Raw genomic sequence first — 19,386 nt, forward strand, 5'->3', positions numbered from 1 at the left:
GGGCTGAGATGTCTTGCTGGATGTGGTTGATTTTTTATAGGAAATAAGTGGCCAGATCGTCCCCCCTGAGGTTGGTGGTGGGGGTCTGTGCTTTAGGGCTCTGGAGGGAGTTTAAGGTTTCAAAAAGTCGATTTGGATTGTTGGATAGTGAAGTGATGATGGTAGTGAAGTAGGATTGTTTGGCCAGATGAAGGGCAGAGTTTTGAGCATGAATTTATAGTGGGTGAAGTCCTCTGCTAAAAGTGATTTTCTCCATTGATGCTCAGTACACCTTGAGCAACGCTGAAGAAAATGCGTTTGCATCGTGTGCCAGGGCTGCCGTTGTCTGTGTTGGGTCTTTCTGCGTGTAGAAGGTGCTGCTTCATCTAGGGCGCTCTTCAGTGTATTATTGTAGTGTGACAATGCTAAGCCTGGACAGGAGATTGAGGAGATGAGAGCTAGAGATGTGTGTAGATTGTCCATAAGCTGCTGGGTATTAATGGTACGTGTATGTGTATTCCTATAAGTGTGGGTGTCTCGGGTGAAGAGACGGTTCTTGACAGAGAAGGAAAGAAGGTTGTGGTCCGAGAGCGGGAGAGGGGAGTTAGTAAAGTCATGCAGCTAGCAGAGACGGGAGAAGACCAAGTCCAGAGCATTCCCGTCTTCATTCGTAGAAGAGTTAGTAAGCTGTGAGAGGCCGAATGAGTTTAGAGCGAGTAGATGAGAGGCAGATTGGGACAGGAGATCATCGATGGGGATGTTAAAGTCTCCCATGATGAGGGTGGGCATGTCACAGGATAGAAAGTGAGGAAGCCAGGTGGCAAAGTGATTCAGGAACTGGCGGGAGAAGCCTGGAGGGCGATACACAACCGCCACTCCACTTGCAGGGAGAAGGGTTTGAAGAGTCTGACGGTGTGGACTTCAAAGGAAGGAAACATAAGTGAGAAAACCGGGGGGATGACCTGGAAAGCACATTGTGATGAAAGGAGCAAACCAACACCTCCACCCTGTCTGTTCTCAGGTCTGGCGGTATGTGAAAATTTCAGCCCACCAAATGAGAGTGCAGCAGCGGCGGTGGTGCCTTACTGCTGGATCCAGGTTTCTGTAATAGCCAGAAGGTTAAGAGAATTAGAGAGGAAAAAATCGTGAATGTAAGTTAGTTACACACAGAACGTGCGTTCCAGAGAGCACAATGGAAAGCGATAGGTATTAATTGGTATTCCACCTGTCACCAGTTTTGGCCCATAAAAACTACGGCCAGCACCTGTAGGTCCTTATATCCAACATTTTGGAATGCGGTAAACACTGTCTGAAAAAAACACCTTTTATTATAGTCATCTATACCAGGCTCCAAGCAGACGTGTATCACAGCTCTTGATCCGGCGACTCCTCTTTGATTGTCATGTCCGTCCTCCTTCATGTGGATGATAGAGAATCTGTCAGAGTCTGATCCCAGTGTCATCTTAGTGTGATCCGATTGTCTCGCATGGGAGAATCACAGCACAGGTGCGGAGGAGACGGAGAACATAGTGCAGACCGATGTTTCACAAGCACCCACTGATTTATATGTGTGCGAGTGATCCGAATATCTGAGCCACCTGCAGCATGCTGCCAAACCGGCATGAGAAAATAATCACAGACCGGAGCTGCCCCATAGTATGACATGGTTTCGCACTCGGCCGTGTTACACGCTCGTGTGAGCGAGACCTAAGGCTGGATACTATTATTATTTATTATTATAGCATCATTTATTCCATGGAGCTTTACATGTGAAAAGGGGTCTATATAATAAAAATAGGTACAATAATCGTGAACAAAAGGAGTCACCGACTGGTACAAGAGGAGAGAGGAACATGCCTGAGAGGGCTCACTGTCTACAAGGGATGGGATATGCACCATATTTCTAAATGTAGTCAGGTCAAATGGTTGTCAGTGATAAAAAATGCAAATTATGTCTGACATTGCTTTATCCCTTTATGTGTAAGTTTTCAACATTTGCTTGGCCAAATGTTTTGCATATTTTGCCATGGGTAGTCAAATGTTGCCTACATTTTTTTTGTGTATATGTTTTTAGGTTAAAACATGGCAAAGACAAAGCCAAATTTATCACCAGATTTCAGGAAGCTTATTACTCCGAGAGTGAAGTCAAGCAAAAGCCAAAAAGAGTTAGCTATGGAATGTAACTGTTCTCAGAGTCAAGTGTCATGTATATTAAGTAAAGAAAAAGGTTATGGAACAGCTGACAAACCTAGAAGTGGACAACCACAGAAAACTTCCTTCAGAGTTGATCACATTATTAAGTAAAAGTCAGTTTCTGATGTCCATAAAAGTGCTGTACAGATTGCACACCAAATGAACAAAGTATTTTTACACAATGGGCCAACACCATCAAGAGCTCTCCCTACATAAAATCAGCAAAACCAAAACTTCATACAGGGATGAGAGCCAAATTTGGAAATAAAAAAATATTCTTTATTAACATATATCAACAAATTCATAAAAACGATTAAAAGGAAAGTATCACAATTAAGCAAACCATACCAGTAGGTCATATAATATACAGCAATATTTGGTCACCATCTCCCAAATGCATATAAGAGAGCAAATTTTTACACCAGAACAGTAATAAAGATATGGGAAAAATAATTATGGTGCGTCCCAAAAATAATTAAAATCCTCAATTTATTGCAAACTAATTAAAAGATCATACAGGTTGGGAATACATCTCAACGCGTTTCTGGCAAAAAGCCCTTATTCACTGAGATCTCATATAAATAGGACACGTTGAGGCAGCTTTTTTGTTTATTTAACTAATAAAGATATGGTGGAATGAAATCCTACCTGAGAATGCAATAAAGACTGAGCTGGAAAGGGAAACAATGTCCCCAGAACACACATCTACTAGAGATACATGCACATACAAAAAACATGCAAAATCCAGAACTGGAAAAAGGACTTTTGCTGAACACAAAGGGATAAAGGTAATATACCCCTCTTTTTGTAAGTTTCACCACAAAGGTGAAACTATCCTCTGGGTCTATTTGCTTTCCCTCCCAGTACCTTTTCCTTTTACCACTGTTAGGTTTCTGCAAGGTTATACTTGTTCCTTTTATTTTTGATTCTCCTTAGCTAACCTTCTTTGCCCTATATTAATGTGATTTAGTTTCTCACCCAGGGTTTTCGTATCTTACTTCACAATTTCCTTTCCCCTAATTGACAGAGTGTTGGGGCCTCCTCTCTGGTTCCTCAGGAGGTATGAGAAACCCCTCAATGGCTTATTAATGATGTAGGTCCAATGTGATTTTAGTTGTGCAGCTAGGGCCTTTCTAGTCTGCACAAAGACTAGTTGGGTGTTGTTGCAGCGTTCTCCCCTGTGTGGGTTCTCCGGTGGCTACCAAAATGCGTTTTCTGATTAAAACATTTCCCACATTTTGAACATGAAAAGGCTTCTCCCCTGTGTGACTTTTCTGATGTCCATTAAGAGTTGATTTCCGTGTAAAATATTTTCCACATTCTGAACATGAAAAAGACTTCTCTCCTGTGTGAGATCTCTGATGTTCTTTAAGAGTTGATTTCCATGTAAAATATTTCCCACATTCTGAACATGAAAAAGGCTTCTCTCCTGTGTGAGATCTCTGATGTTTATTAAGAGTTGATTTCTGTACAAAACATTTCCCACATTCTGAACATGAAAAAGGTTTCTCTCCTGTGTGAGTTCTCTGATGTGCATTAAGATGTGGTTTCTGTACAAAACATTTCCCACATTCTGAACATGAAAAAGGCTTCTCTCCTGTGTGAGTTCTCTGATGTTTATGAAGAGTTGATTTCTGTACAAAACATTTCCCACATTCTGAACATGAAAAAGGTTTCTCTCCTGTGTGAGTTCTCTGATGTTTATTAAGAGTTGATTTCTGTACAAAACATTTCCCACATTCTGAACAGGAAAAAGGCTTCTCCCCTGTGTGGGTTCTCTGGTGCTTTACAAAGTTTGATTTAAGGTTAAAACATTTTCCACATTCTAAACATGAAAATGGCTTCTCCCATGAGTGGGTTCTTTGGTGTATAACAACATCTGATTTATGGTTAAAATGTTTTCCATATTCTGAACATGAAAATGGCTTCTCCCCTGTGTGATTTCTCTGGTGCCTAACAAGATCTGATTTCTGGTTAAAACATGTCCCACACTTGGAACAAGAAAATCTATTCTCTACCGTGTGAATTCTTTGATGTTTAAGAAAAGACTTTTTGAGGGGAAAACCATTTCCATATTCTGAACTTGAAAATGGCTTCTTTGCATTAGAAGCAGTTCGTTTTTTAATGCTTATTTTGTGACCTTGATTTTCCTTAGTAGTCGGTAATGAATCAGAAGACAGGACCTGTATCAAAGGCTCAGATGACAAATCTTTGCTGTGAAGGGATGATGGTATATCTGGAGTAATGCCATTCACTTCAATTGTATCCTGTGGGATTTCAAGGTCATCTGATTTAAAAATTGAAGAGGTCAGCTGTCCCTCTGATCTCTTGGTACAGTCTTCTGCTAAACAATAAAACAAATTAATATTTTTGAATAAATATAGTTGAATTTTATATTTTTGAACATTTCTACTTAAAATGTCTGTTAAAATGGCAAGTTATGTAAAAAAAATATTAATTATTCACCAAGACAATGACAGATTACAGTCCAATAGAATACTTCATAGGATGAACTAGTAGAGCGTGGTGTTCAACTGTGTGTTCATTGTGTCTCCCAAATATGGAATAAAAAGGCACCAAATAATGTAATGTGGGGAAAAATGATACCAATAAAAACTTCTACTCATCTCACAAAAAAAACAAGCCCTCAATCAGGTCCATCATCTGTCAGTGGAAAAACATAGGTTTCCACATTATTAGTGGCTCATAGGCTCTTGGGAATCAACATGGCTTCCATAAACCAATCCAGCAATATCAGCTCTCCCAAAGTGAAATTTCCCCCTCGCTTCTGAGCCTTGCAGTGTGTCCGAACCACATTTAGCATCCATGTAGTTGGCATAACTATTAGACATTCAAAGAGAACTTTTTTATAATAGAGCAGAGCTAAGGTGTCTTTAATTTAGACTTCGGGCATTTGGAAGAGGCAATGGACACCTTTTTTTAAAGACTACCAGGGAGCTACAGACTCAAAAAAGTGAGGCAGGCCGATCCCACCACAATCAAACTATCATGAATGAACCTGTAAAAGAAGACAGAGTAAAAAAAAAAAAATTTACCTCCCCAATGTCATAGAAAATATTAAAAATCTCTTTCCCCAAGCCCCCCCCCCCCTCTCTTATCGACCATCTATCAGAGTAAAAGAAGCTTGCCATCTAAGGAGCTGTTGCTATGCAAATAGCAGCAGCCACCAAGTGTCCATTCTAGTTAACATATCAAATGGAGAGACAGGGGTGGTGAATATACACCTGGGTGAGGAGGATGCAGCTCCTAAGTTTCAAAGGCGTCCTACCTCACACCAAGACATCTTCATTTGCATATGTGTCCAATCTGCAGTCTCGCTGGCACCTACACGAAATATGTAATATCGGAAGTTCCATACTTCCGATAACAATGGGACACATTTTTAGCGGCAGGGTCAGCTAAGGAACAATACGTATATTTTTCCGGATCTGTACGTCCTTCCGGTGAGCTATAATTCAAAAGTACAACAATAACAGACCGCAGCTATGCCATTTGTAGTCTCTAAAGAAAGGTAAATTCGTAATAAAAAATATGGTATAACTTGCGAGCTTCTGCAACCAGCAAGGAGTTATCGCAGAAGTTAGAGTTTTTAATAAAAACATGAAGGGTGGAGCCCCGCCCACGCGAGGTCATCACAAGGGGGGGTGTGGGCAGGACCCCCCTTCGGCATAAAAGACCCAGCTGAAGATGGGTCCATACTCATGCAAGGAGGTATACATTATATATATATATATATATACACACACACATATACATACATACATACATATATATATATAATCACCCAAAACGTAAAGTGCTCACCAGGGTGTGAGAAAGAAACGGGGGGAAAACGGCGGGTGCTGTCATGGGTTCAGGAAAAACCGGCTACCGGTAAGTAACCATGGTGTTTTCCCCTCACCCATGACAGCACACCTTGAGAGAATTTTGGAGAATATGAGCACCCTATGGAGGGACCACCGCCTGAAGTACCCTTCTCCCAAAGGTGAGGTCAGAGGAGGATAGAACCAACCTATAGTGCTTGTAGAAGGTGGATGGTGCAGACCAAGTAGCAGGTTTACATATCTGGTCAATAGAGACGTTTGCTCTCTCTGTCCAGGAGGTTGCGACAGCTCTGGTGGAATGAGCTTAAACACCGTCCGGTGCCGGAACACCTGTAGATATGTAAGCTAGACAATAGTTCCTTTTGACACCCCATGACCCTTCTAACTCCCCTCAATGGCCAGAAACAAGGAGCGATCCTTCCTCCACTGACTAGTCATGTCTATGTACTGTAGTAAAGCCCTTCTAACATCTAGATTGTGGAATCTAACCTCCCCGGGGTTTTTTGGGTTACTGCAGAATGAGGGAAGCACAATTTCTTGATTACAGTGGAATCTGGAAACTACTTTTGGAAGGTATGCTGGATCTGTACGTAGGACGACCCGGTCATCATTAATTTGAGTGTATGGGGGATGAACAGAAAGGGCCTGCAGGTCACTCACCCTACGGGCCGATGTTAGAGCCACCAGGAGAATGGTTTTGAGGGTGAGGAACTTTGGAGAGATAACCTGCAGGGGTTCAAATGGGTCGCCAGAGAGTGCGTTTAAAACCAAATTCAGGTCCCAGGAAGGGACTCTGAGGCCCGAACTGGCTTAGCTCTGGAACAGAGACCCACATGTTCCCTGTCAGGTTGCAATTATAGAGCGCCCCTAGGGCGGACACCTGACCTTTAAGTGTTCCCATAGCTAACCCCAGGTCACGTCCCTTCTGTAAAAACTCTAGGACATCTTTAATTGGAGGTTTATCCGACAACGGGAGTCTATAAAAACCAGGAATTTTCCCCAGATTCTGCTATAGATCTTAGTTGTTATGGGCTTCCTACTACCAAATAGGGTGGAAACTAGGCCTGGAGAAAACCCCCTATTTCTCAGTAACATCCTCTCAAATTCTAAGACACCAGATGGAAAAACCTTTGGCTTGTGCATGGAACATTAGCCCCTGGATGAGAAGGTCCGGCCTGTCCGGCAGAACCCAGGGATTTGAGACCGACATTTGGCGAAGCAGGCAGAACCAGGGTCTTTTTGGCCAAAAGGGGGCTATCATAATTATCCTTGCCCCCTCCTCCTGAATTTTCCTCACAACTGCAGGGATCATTACCATCGGTGGAAAAGCGTAGGCCTTCGTGAACTTCCAGGGTATGTGGAGAGCGTCTACAGCATAGGGATTCTCTGTCGGATCTAGTGAACAGAATCTCTCCACCTTCCTGTTTGCCCTGGTGGCGAACAAATCTATGTCCGGTGACCCCCATAGCTGGATAACTTGTTGGAAGACTATCGGGTTTAGAGTCCACTCTCCCTGTCTTAAAGTGTGGCGACTGAGGAAATCCGCTTTTGAATTTTCTACCCCCCGGATGTAAAGAGCACTGAGGGATGGGGGATGCTGTTCTGCTAGTTGCAGGATTCTGTTTGCCACTACCATCAGGGAGGAACAAGATCACGTTCCCTGTTGTAATTGTATGGTCGACTGGTCTGGACCACTGCAAGCCTGAGATCAGATCCTCCCTGTTTGTCCACCATGAGAGGGAGTCTACACCGCCTGCAAGGAAAGAGACAGACAGTCTTTTTTCGAAATGTCCGTTGAAGGATTTTTGGGCTGACAGGACCTCCCACTGAAGAAGCCTCATATGACCTTGGGCCCATTTGACAGCCGGGAGACAGGACGTCAAGGAGCCCATTAGGGACATCACTCCTCTCAGGGACATGACAGGAGACTTTATGGCCCTTGAGACCAAGCTGATTATTTTGCAAACCTTGTCTTCCGGGAGGAAGCAGACTTGGAGTTGGGAGTTTAGGTTCAAGCCCAGAAAGATCTGAGTCCTTGAGTGGGATAGTTTTGATTTTTGAATATTTATCAACCATCCTAGCTGGTGTAAGGCTGTCCTGACCTCTAAAGGTTGAGAGGAACAGTGGTCCTCCGATTTCCCTATTACCGAAAAGTCGTCCAAGTAGGGAACAATCATCACGTTTTTTGATTTGGAAAAAGGCTGTCACCTAAGCTATAACCTTTGTACACACTCTCGGTGCTATTGAGAGTCCAAAAGGTAGGGCAGTAAATTGGAAATGTCTCAATTCCCCTTGGATGAATAGGGCTACCCTTAGGTACTTCTGGTAGTCTGGATGGATTGGGACGTGATAAGTAGGCATCTTTTAGGTTGATAACTGCCATGAAACAATTGTGGTGTAGGAGTTTTACTGCTGAGTTCACTGATTCCATCTTGAAAGTCTGGTTCTCTATCAGCTGAATTAGACTTTTGAGGTTGATAATGGTCCTTAAAGGCCCCGTCACACTTAGCGACGCTGCAGCGATCCCGACAACGATACGACCTGTCAGGGATCGTTGCTGCGTCGCTATGTGGTCGCTGGTGAGCTGTCAAACAGGCAGGCTCACCAACGATCAGGGGAGCAGTGACATCGTGGAAAGAATCTTTCCACGATGTCCTGCTCCTGGTTACCAGCCTGCTGAAGCAGGAGCAGGCTGGTAACCATGGTAAACATCGGGTTACTAGGAGCACACGCGCACCTAGTAACCCGCGTTACTATTAAGTGACATTCACAAAGATCACTCACCCCTGAAGTCACAAAAGGGTACCGGATTTGGAGGCTGTGGCGGGACATAAGATGAATCCCTTCTGGATGGCCCTGAAGTGTCCAACACCTTACTTCTGCTGAAGCTACGGTTGCTGGAGCGGCTGTCCGCGTGAGAGGCGTCCGACTGCTTCTTCCGCTGGCGTTGTTGAGATGGAGGGGTCAGCTGCTGCTGTTCCTGGCTGTCCTGGTCTGCCATAGCTGCTATACCACAAGGCAGCATTTGACCAGGACAACCCCTCCAAAATAGAGCACATCCGGAACCTCCGGCCGGCAAACGCTTACAGGGCGCTGCCATGTTGGATCCGGGTGCCGCCCTCCGACGTCATCGGGCACGCCTCTCCAAGCGTGCGCCGCGCCGTGACGTCAGGCGCGTCACACCCGGAAGACGCCGCTCCCGGCGTGCGGCCAGCCAGGAGCTTGCGGCAGGGTGAGGACAGCGCAGCGGTCTGCGGGGAGCCGGAGCCCTCCTCACCGCCTGCGCACGCTCGGACACGGCTCCAGGGAACCGCGGATGGTGCTTCTGGAACCTGGAACCCGGTGCACAGGCTGCTGCCCGCTCTTCCACACCAGAACAGGCCCAGGTAAGTATGGACATCTTCAACAGGTTCCCATTAAGGACAGGAAACCAACTGAAGCGAGGGAGAGGTACCGCCCTTTTATTTCAGACGTTTTCCTGTCCTTGGTGGGGTGGATCCCTCTCTCAAGGTGTGCTGTCATGGGTGAGGGGAAAACATAATGGAATTTATTAAGTGGAGTGATTCAATGAAACCAGAGCTCGAGCCATGCCAACACATCTTCTGCAGGCGTGAATAAACGTATATTACAGCCATCAGCCATGCACAGCTTAGAGATATATCATGGCACAGGTGTAATGTTTTCTGTATAGTTTATCGCAATCTTGTTTGAAGAGGCTGCTGAGCGACAGGCCCAAGCTGACAGAGTGGCTGCTGAGCGAAAGTAGCAAGATGAGCAGTGGTACCAGCTGGAGTTAGCCCGAATCCAGCTGCTGAGATCTGCCCCATCGGGCTGTGAGCCAGGCAACACCAACAGCTTTAAACCCCGTCCTGAGAATTTTCCGGTAATGGAAAAGGATGGGGACTTGGAGCTATTTCTGCAGGGATTTGAAAAAGTCTGCAGGCAGTACCAGCTGCCTGAAGCCCAGTGGGCCAGGTATTTAACCCCAGGGCTCAGAGGAAAAGCTCTGGAGGTGTTTTCTTCTCTCCCTTGAGACCAAGATGGAGACTATGAGGCCGTCAAGCAGGCCCTGATAAAAAAAAGTACAAGCCGACTCCAGAGATTTACCAGCAAAAGTTCCGAGCCCTCCAGTGTGGACTACATGGTAGCTACGGTGACGTGGTTGATGGGCTCAGGACCAACTTTGAGCAGTACCTTCGAGGACCTGAAGGATCTGATGGTGAAGGACCAGTTTCTTCATCTTTGCCTTGCGGAAGTGAAACAGTTGTGATGGACCGGGAGCCAAAGGAAGCCGCCACAGCAGCCCAGATCGCAGATGCTTATGAGGCCAACCGCACACTAGAGGTGCGGAAGTCAGCCGCCGCCAGATGGAAAGGGAGTAAGCCGACAACCACAGCCAGTGTTCCAGCCAGCCGGCCCTCAGCGGGTACTGCCCCATCTTCCAGCACCTGGCCTGCATCTGACTCACGCCAGTGCTATACCTGTGACAGGACTGGTCACATCAGCCTCACCTGCTTGTAGAGGCAGAAGAAGAGCCCTACACCCAAGGACCAGGGGCCTACTGCAGCGGTTCTCTTTGTGGGTGGGGAAGCTAGGGGGTCTGTGACAACTTACAATCAGTCACTGTGGGTGATAAAGTCACTATGCGGCTCAAGGACACCGGAGCCGAATGGACCCTCATCCGCTCTGAGTTGGTGTCCCCTGAAGACCTTATCCCTGGGAAAACCCTGACTGTCACCGGGATTGGGTGTGCTCACCGTCCTTTGCCAATGGCCAGGGTTTTCCTAGACTTGGGTGCGGGGAGGAGGTTGCGGGAAAAAGGGGGTGTCTCCGAGAACCTCCCGACAAATGTGCTTATGGGGACTGATCTGGGACGGTTGATTGCCCAATATATTCCTGACAACCCTCCCTGATCTAATATCGTCTGTGAGGAAAATACTGCATTATATGGACGATAGATCCTAGTTACTTACCGGTAACGGGATTTTACAGAGCCCATGACAGCACCACCTGAGAGAGGGTATCCGCCCACCAAGGACAGGAACCTACTGAATAAAAAGGCGGTACCTCTCCTCCGCATCAGTTTTGTTTCAGAGCATGAGAGGGCCTCCGAAGACAGGTTAATACATAACCACCACCTCAACATATGTACTAAACACCTTAAAAAAAGTGCACACCACAGTGATAAAGGGGAGGGAATTAATAGGGTGCTGTCATGGGCTCTGTAAAATCCCGTTACCGGTAAGTAACTAGGATCTTTTCCCCTTCTCCCATGACAGCACCACCTGAGAGATTTATAGAGATCAAATACCAGAGGGAGGGATCACCGCTTGCAACACCCTTCTACCAAAGGACAGATCAGTAGAAGAGGAAAGGTCAAGACGGTAATGTTTGTAAAATGTAGCAGGGGATGACCAAGTTGCCGCCTTACATATAATGTCGATGGGCACATCCGCCTTCTCAGCCCAGGAAGCAGCTACCGCTCTGGTGGAATGGGCCTTCAGGTTCTCAGGAACCGGCAGATTGCTTAGAAGAGTAGGCTAAGGTAATAGTATCCCTGACCCATCTAGCTATGGTCCCCCTTGTAACCTTAAGTCCTTTCCTAGCCCCCTGAAAGGATATAAATAAAGCGTCACTCTTTCTCCAGGCTTTTGTCACTTCCAAATACTGGACTAACACCCTCTTAACACCTAAGGTGTGAAGCTTATGTTCCTCAGAATCCCTAGGATTAGGATAGAAGGAAGGGAGAGTGATTACTTGCGTCCTATGGAACTTGGAGGCTACCTTTGGAAGATAGGCCGGGTCTGGTCTTAAGATTACTCTATCCATACATACTTGAGTGAATGGATGGTTAACGGATAGTGCGTGTAAGTCACTGACTCTACGAGCTGATGTCAGGACCACCAATAGCACAGTCTTTAAAGTTAAGATTTTTTCTGAAACCTTCTCTAAGGGCTCGAAGGGAGGTTTGGTTAATGCTTCCAGAACTAAATTAAGGTCCCAAGGAGGCATTCTTGGAACAGGAATAGGTCTGGATCTATGACAGGCTTTAATAAATCTAATGATCCATCTATTTGCTGCCAAGTCATAATTATACAGTGCCCCCCTTTGCGTCAATAGCGACCTCTCAAAATCCAAGCCGTCAAATGCAGGCCCACTCTTTGGGGATGACAGACTGGGCCCTGCCTGAGGAGATCCGGGATGTCCGGAAGAACCCATGGATCTGCTTGGGACATTCTCTTCATCTAAGTGAACCATGGTCTCTTGGGCCAGAACGGGGCGATCAATATAACCCTCGCCCGTTCCTCTCGGATCTTCCTCAGGATAGTAGGGATCAGTACTAAAGGGGGAAAGGCATAAGCTAGAGTGAAATCCCACTGAATCTGCAGCGCGTCCACCGCAAACGCCCCCTCTTTTGGATTCAGGGAGCAAAAGGTTTCGGTCTTCCGATTGTGTCTGTTTGCAAACAGATCTATCTGGGGCTGTCCCCACCGATCCACAATCTGCTGAAAAACGGCTGGATTCAACTCCCACTCTCCTTGTTTCAAGATGTGACGACTCAAGAAATCGGCCTTTATGTTCTCTTCCCCTTTTATATGCAGTGCCGAGAGCGTAACCAGCCGACTCTCGGCAAACCTGAAGATCTGATCCGCTATTAACATCAGAGGGAGAGATCTGGTACCCCCCTGATGATTGATGTAGGCGACTGTTGATCTGTTGTCTGACATTATCCTGACGTGAGGACCCTGAAGAACAGAACTGAATTCTATTAGCGCGTTTCTGGCTGCCAACAGCTCTTTCATGTTGGAAGAGAGACTTGTCTCGCTGTCCGACCAGAGGCCTTGTACAGAACGATCCCTTAGGTGAGCTCCCCAACCTTCCGCACTTGCGTCTGTTGTAATTGTATCCGACACCTGGAAGGTCCAAGGAACCCCCAAAGATAGGTTGACCGGAGATGTCCACCAGTCCAGGGAGTTGATCACAACATCTGGAAGAGATATTTTCCCATTCAGGCGACCTTTGAGCCGCCTGTCCGCTGCCAGAATCTCCTGTTGAAGACATCTGGAATGGTGCTGGGCCCACTGAACCGCCGGGATGCAAGACGTCATTGTACCCAACAGAGACATTGCACTCCTCAGGGTCATGGTCGGATTGCTGACAACCTGAGATGTTAGGGATCTGATCTTCAGTTTCTTTTCCTCTGGCAGAAGACAGGTTTGGTTTTCTGAGTCCAGAATGAGACCCAGGAAAGACTGAACCCTCTTTGGTTCCAGCCTTGACTTCTCCAGATTTAACAGCCAACCTAGGCGTCTTAGACTGGCCATGACGTCCGCCAGGGCTAGAGCACAGAGTTGACTTGATCTGCCCACTACTAAGAAGTCGTCCAGATAAGGGATGACCAAAATGTCTCTTTCCCTCAAGTGCGCTGTGACCTCCAGAATGATTTTTGTGAAGACTCTCGGCGCCATGGAAATGCCAAAGGGAAGAGCTGCGAACTGAAAATGCCTTACGTGCCTGCCGAATTGTACAGCTACTCTTAGAAACTGTTGATGATCTGGCAAAATCGGGACGTGGTAGTAGGCGTCCTTCAGATCGAGGACGCACATAAAACAGTCCGGAAATAACATCTTTATGGCTGATTTTATTGTTTCCATCTTGAAAGGCCTGTAGATTAAATGGTCGTTCAGTCTCTTTAAGTTCGCAATGGTCCTGAAGGAGCCGTCCGGCTTCTTTATTAGGAAGAGAGTCGAATAGAATCCTCTTCCTTGCTCGGGTGCAGGTGTTTCCACCAGAACTCCTTTCATGAGCAGAGAGAGAACTTCCTGCTGTAAGGCTATCTGTTCCGCTAAACCTCTGGGGCTGATATTTTGACAGTGTTCTTGGGCCTGCTTTTGAACTCTAATGTGAGCCCCCTCCTGATTATCCCTAAGATCCAAGAATTGGATGAAATTTCCTTCCAGGCAGGCAGGAAGTGGGACAATCTTCCTCCCACCCGGGGGGAACTGTCACTTAGGGGCTTTCTTATTCTCGGAGGAGGGACCCCCAAACATGAAGCCTCTGCTATACGGCTTTCGGTCTTTCCAGCTACCTTGGTCTCTGGGAGCTTTACTGCGGCTGTATTTTCTCTTCCGAAAGAAACTGTTAAATCGGGAACTTTATCTAGGATGTCATCTAGACCTTTGCCGAACAAGAAGTCCCCCTCACAAGGGATTGAGCACAGTTTAGACTTTGACTGCACATCTTCTGGCCAGCTCTTGAGCCATAGCGCCCTACGGGCTGCATTAGAGAGGTTTGCAGACCGGGCAGCCAGCCTAACTGAATCTGCCGATGCATCTGCCAGGAATGCAGCCGCTCCCTGCACAAGAGGAAGGTCTGATAGAATTTTCTCCCTGGACACATTCCCCCTGATCTGGTCTTCCAATTGTTGAAGCCAGATCATCATAGATCTAGCAGTGCAGGTCGCTGCTACTGCCGGTTTAAGGGCCCCTGCTGACGACTCCCAGGTTTGCTTAAGGAAGGACTCCGCTTTTTTATCCAGTGGGTCTTTTAAGGCTCCTAAATCCTCAAAGGGCAGAGTGGATTTTTTTTTTTTTTGAAGATTTTGAAATGGCCACGTCAATCTTAGGGGTTTTGTCCCATTTAGCCGCATCCTCATCCTCAAAGGGGTACCTCCGCTTGGAGGATGACGGCAGCTGACCCTTCCTCTCCGGTTTCTTCCATTCCCTTTCTATCAGAGATTTAATCCTGTCATTGACCGGGAATGAGCGTCTCCTCCTTTGGTCTAAGCCCCTGAACATAACATCCTGGACTGTTCTGGGCACTTTGGTATCGGTAATACCCATAGTCCCTCTGACGGCTTTAACTAGTCTCTCAGTATTCTCAACCGAAAAACAAGGTCTGCCCCCCCCATCATCATCCGAAGACTCCGATGACGATGAGGAGTGATTAGAGGAGGAAGGCAGTTCTCTCGTAAAACGGGACTCCACTGATTCCTCTGATTCTGAAGAAACTAGTTTTCGCTTCTTCTTTTTGAGTGAGGTTAAGCCTCTTAAGGACTCTCTGACCTCTGTCTGGATTAGATCCTTTAATTCTAAAGAAAACCTGGGGGACTCCTCTGCAATGGTTTTCTGAATACAGTCCGAGCATAGGTTTTTGGCATAGGAGGTGGGAAGACCGATTTTGCATAAAGCACACTCCCTGTTTTTACTTTTAGCACTACACTTCTTCGCCTCCTGCCCCAAGAAATAAAAGGAGAAGAAGGAGGAAAAGAGAGAGAGAGAAGAGCACATTATTCAAGGTGAGACTTTCACGAAGATCACTCACCACACTGCCGTTCAGACTAGGGTACCGGAGGCGGTGGTTGCCGTTCACATGAGGGCTCCCATCTGGCGGAGGTGGACTGACGAAGTCTTTTCTGACCAGTCTTGTCGGAACTCGTACGCCCCTCACTGCTGTGACTTTGTCGATGGGAAGATTCCCGTTCCATTTGTTTGAGCTGCTTGCGCTGCTTTGATGGCTGTGGCTGCTGCTGTACTTCCTGTGGCGGTGACAGCTGCTGCCCAGGTGACTGCGGTTCCTCATCCATCATGGCGGGGATGCAGACACCGCCATCCTGATTGCTCCCCATCCTTAAAAGCAGTAGGGCTCCACCTCCTTTAGGCTCCTCCCTTTCCGGCAGTGTGCTCATCTCTCTTTTTTTTTTTTTTTTTTTTTAATTTTAGCCAGCTGGCGCGCTACCCGCAGATCCACCTGCCTCTGCGCGTGCGCAGCCCAGCGGCACCCGGCGCGCTTGCAGCGGGATGACAGCTTCCCACCCACGCATGCGCAGACCCGGTTTCCGGCGCACTCCGTGATAGGGCGCGTCAGCACCCCGCGCGTGCGCAGCCCGGACTTCCGGCGCGCTCCGCCACAGGGTGCGACGCGACCCCCACGTGCGCAGCCCGGAAGACCTGCCGGCCGGCGCGCTCAGTTCATCTTTGCGAGGCGCAGACCCGGCCGCAGGCCCCGGCGCACGCGGGGAGGAATCCAGAAACAGCACCTCCTCCCCACACGCAGACCCGGGCAGCAGCCAGACGGGCTGGGAACAGGGACTATCTGCTGCTTCCACGGCCTCCAGGCCGCACCGTCCATAATCCAGGTACGTGAGGTACCACCTGGTGAGGCTCCCATCAGGGACAGGAACCAAAACTGATGCGGAGGAGAGGTACCGCCTTTTTATTCAGTAGGTTCCTGTCCTTGGTGGGCGGATACCCTCTCTCAGGTGGTGCTGTCATGGGAGAAGGGGAAAAATATGATGCATAATGATAATATGTCTTGTAGTAAAGGAGTGCTCAACCATGTCGCCCTGTGGGGTGATGTTGCTGAGGACCCCCAAAACGAAGCCAGCGTGAGTGCTAAGGGTGACAAAGGGAGCAGGCAAGGAGACTTTGAAGCCAGCGGTCCCGTGCCGCCGACCAGTGTCACGACGGACTGTGACTTGGCAGGTCGTAACTGTCCCATTATTGGCACGGCTCCTGAGGTATTGGGGGTTGATGGGGAGATGGTGCCCCCAGCCTGTCAGGCTGATGGTAAAGGGTTGTTGTCCTCCGGGGAGACGGCCTACATAGCCGCTGTCACTCAAAGTATGAGTGCCCAGAACGCACGCGATGCGCTGCCTTCTGGGCCCTCATCACCTGGTGGGACAACAGAACTGGCTGTGGACCCAGAGCCGGTACTAGACGGTTCCAATGAGGTTGGGGCCTTAACGTCGCTTCTGGTTACCTCCAGCCAGGTGTTCCAGGCAACTCTGTGCACAGATGCCAGTCTAGAGACGTTAAGGGACCTTGCAGAGAAGCCCATCTCCGAATCCAATAAGTAGAGGGTATTCTGGGATCAGGGGAGGTTGTACTGGGAAACGGTCCCATGTAACCCCCAACAGGAGTGGATGAGAGAAAGACAGCTGGTCGTGTCCTATCAATTTAGGGAGTAGTTGTTGTGGGTTCCCCATGAGATTTCACTAGCTGGACACTTGGGGGTCTGCAAAACCAAGGCCTGGCTATCACACCACTTCTATTGCCCCAAATGGGGACAGATGTTGCCAACTACTGCCACTCCTGTATCACGTGTCAAAGGGTGGGGAAGTCGGGGCGAGCACCCAAGGCTCCCCTGATCCCTTTGCCAGTGATAGAGGAGCCATTCCAGAGGATTGCTGTGGACATCATTGGACCACTGGCCATCCCCAGAAGCTCTGGAAAACAGTTCATCCTTACTGTGGTAGATTATGCTACCCGGTAACCAGAGGCAGTAGCTCTGTCCTCCATTCGGGCTGATAAGGTGGCAGATGCACTACTGGCCATTTTTTCGAGAGTAGGATTTCCCAGAGAGATGCTTATAGACCAGGGGACTCAGTTCATGTCTCGTCTAAAGGAATTTGTCTGTAAGAAAATGCAGGTGCAGCACCTGGTATCAAGTTCGTATCACCCACAGACTAATGGTTTGTGTGAACGATTCAACGGTACCCTTAAGCAGATGCTTAAGATGCTGGTTGAGTCCCATGGGCGTGACTGGGAGCGGTACCTCCCACACCTGCTCTTTGCTTACAGAGAGGTACCACAGGCCTCAATGGGGTTCTCCCCCTTCGAGCTCCTGTATGGCAGACGAGTCTGGGGGCCCCTTGGTCTGGTAAGAGAATCCTGGGAAGTGGAACTGAACTCACCCAAAATGTCCGTCATAGAGTAGGTCATGCGGTTCCATGACAAAATGCAGGCAATGACGCAGCTGGTGCATGAGAATATGGTGCAGGCCCAGGCCAGCCAGAAGCTGTGGTACGACCTGAAGTGGTCAGAAGGTGTGGGTCCTAGTCCCAAAACAAGCTTCAGGCGGCCTGGGAAGGCCCATACCCCATATGCCAGCGCCTCAATGATGTAAACTACGTGGTCACCATTGACCATGCCAGGAAGAGGCAGAAGGTCTTCCACGTCAAAATGATGAAAGCTCATCATGAAAGGGAAGCCTGTACCCTTCCTATGTGTATCGTCCCCGAAGAAGGCGAGTCAGAAGTCTCGGTGGACTTACTGGCCACAGCCCAAGACAAAGGGTCTATTGAGGACGGTGAATTCAACCTGCAACTATCCACAGACCAGAAGTCCCAGCTGCGGGAGGTGTTCCTGACTTACCTGAGCCTCTTCACGGGTGTACAATGGAGGACGCAGCTAGCTGTCCATCAGGAGGACATAGGGAGCCACCCCCCAGTCCATCGATCCGCTTACCGTGTCTCTCTAGAGGTGCAGAAAGACATGAAGGCGGAGATAGGTGAGATGTTGCGACTGGGAGTGATCCAAAAGGTCAAAGATTGTGTGGGCCTCGCCTGTAGTCCTGGTTCCGAAAAAGGACCGGACCACCCGGTTCTCTGTGGACTAAAGGAGGCTAAATGCCATCACAGCTACTGATGCGTACCCAATGCCACGCATCAATGAGCTGCTGGATCGCTTAGCTGGGGCCCGGACAATTATGGACCCGAGTCGAGGATACTGGCAGATTCCTCTGTCACAGGAGGCCCAGGAGAGGTCCGCCTTCATTACACCATTTGGGCTGTATAAATCCCTCGTCATGCCCTCTGGCTTGAAGAATGCACCTGCCACTTTCCAGCGATTAGTCAACTGAGTGGGTGGCGGAACTCTGAAGCCAGAGCCCGGGAAGGTTGATACCATCATCTCCTGGCCTTCCCCCAAAACCAAGAAGCAGGTGATGTCCTTCTTGGATACAGCAGGGTACTATAGGAAGTTTGTTCCCAACTATTGTGCCCTTCTAAGCCTCTGATGGATCTCACGAAAAAGAAGCTACCGCTGACAGTCAGGTGGACAGCTGACTGTGGGCAGTCCTTCGCGGCGCTAAAAGCAGCCTTGGCCAGCTCCCCAGTTCTGCAGGCCCCGGACTTCACCCGGCCATTTGTAGTCCAAACGGATGCCAGTGTGTTTGGCCTGAGTGCTGTGCTCAGCCAGGTAAACGGACAGGGGGAAGAGCATCTGGTGATGTTTTCGGGACGTGGTATACGCCACTGTGGAGAAGGAATGCCTCGCTATAGTGTGGGCCCTGCGGAAGCTTCAGCCCTATCTATACGGTGCGCAACTTCACCATAGTAACTGACCACAACCCCCTCAGCTGGCTGCACCGGTTGTCTGGTAACAACGCTAAACTACTGCGGTGGAGCTTGGCTCTACAGCATTCCGATTTTACCATTCAGCACAAGAAGGGTAGTGAATGTGGTAACGCCGACGGGTTGTACAGTCAAGGAGATACCGAGGAGGTAGGCTTAAAGAGGTATTCCCATCTCCAAGATCCTATCCCAATATGTAGTTGGTGTAATAATAATAATATTAGCAAATATCTC

The 19,386-nt window shown here is 48.2% G+C and overlaps 1 pseudogene; it reads right to left on the reverse strand.

Annotated features, from left to right (window-relative positions):
* Positions 1-2,821: 2,821 nt before the first annotated feature.
* Positions 2,822-19,386, reverse strand: part of LOC141182628 (uncharacterized) — a 47,386-nt pseudogene continuing 30,821 nt past the window's right edge.

The sequence above is a fragment of the Phyllobates terribilis genome, unplaced genomic scaffold, assembly GCF_046119375.1.
Source record: "Phyllobates terribilis strain yellow unplaced genomic scaffold, ASM4611937v1 Scaffold_35__1_contigs__length_13245226, whole genome shotgun sequence".
Lineage (NCBI taxonomy): Eukaryota > Metazoa > Chordata > Amphibia > Anura > Dendrobatidae > Phyllobates > Phyllobates terribilis.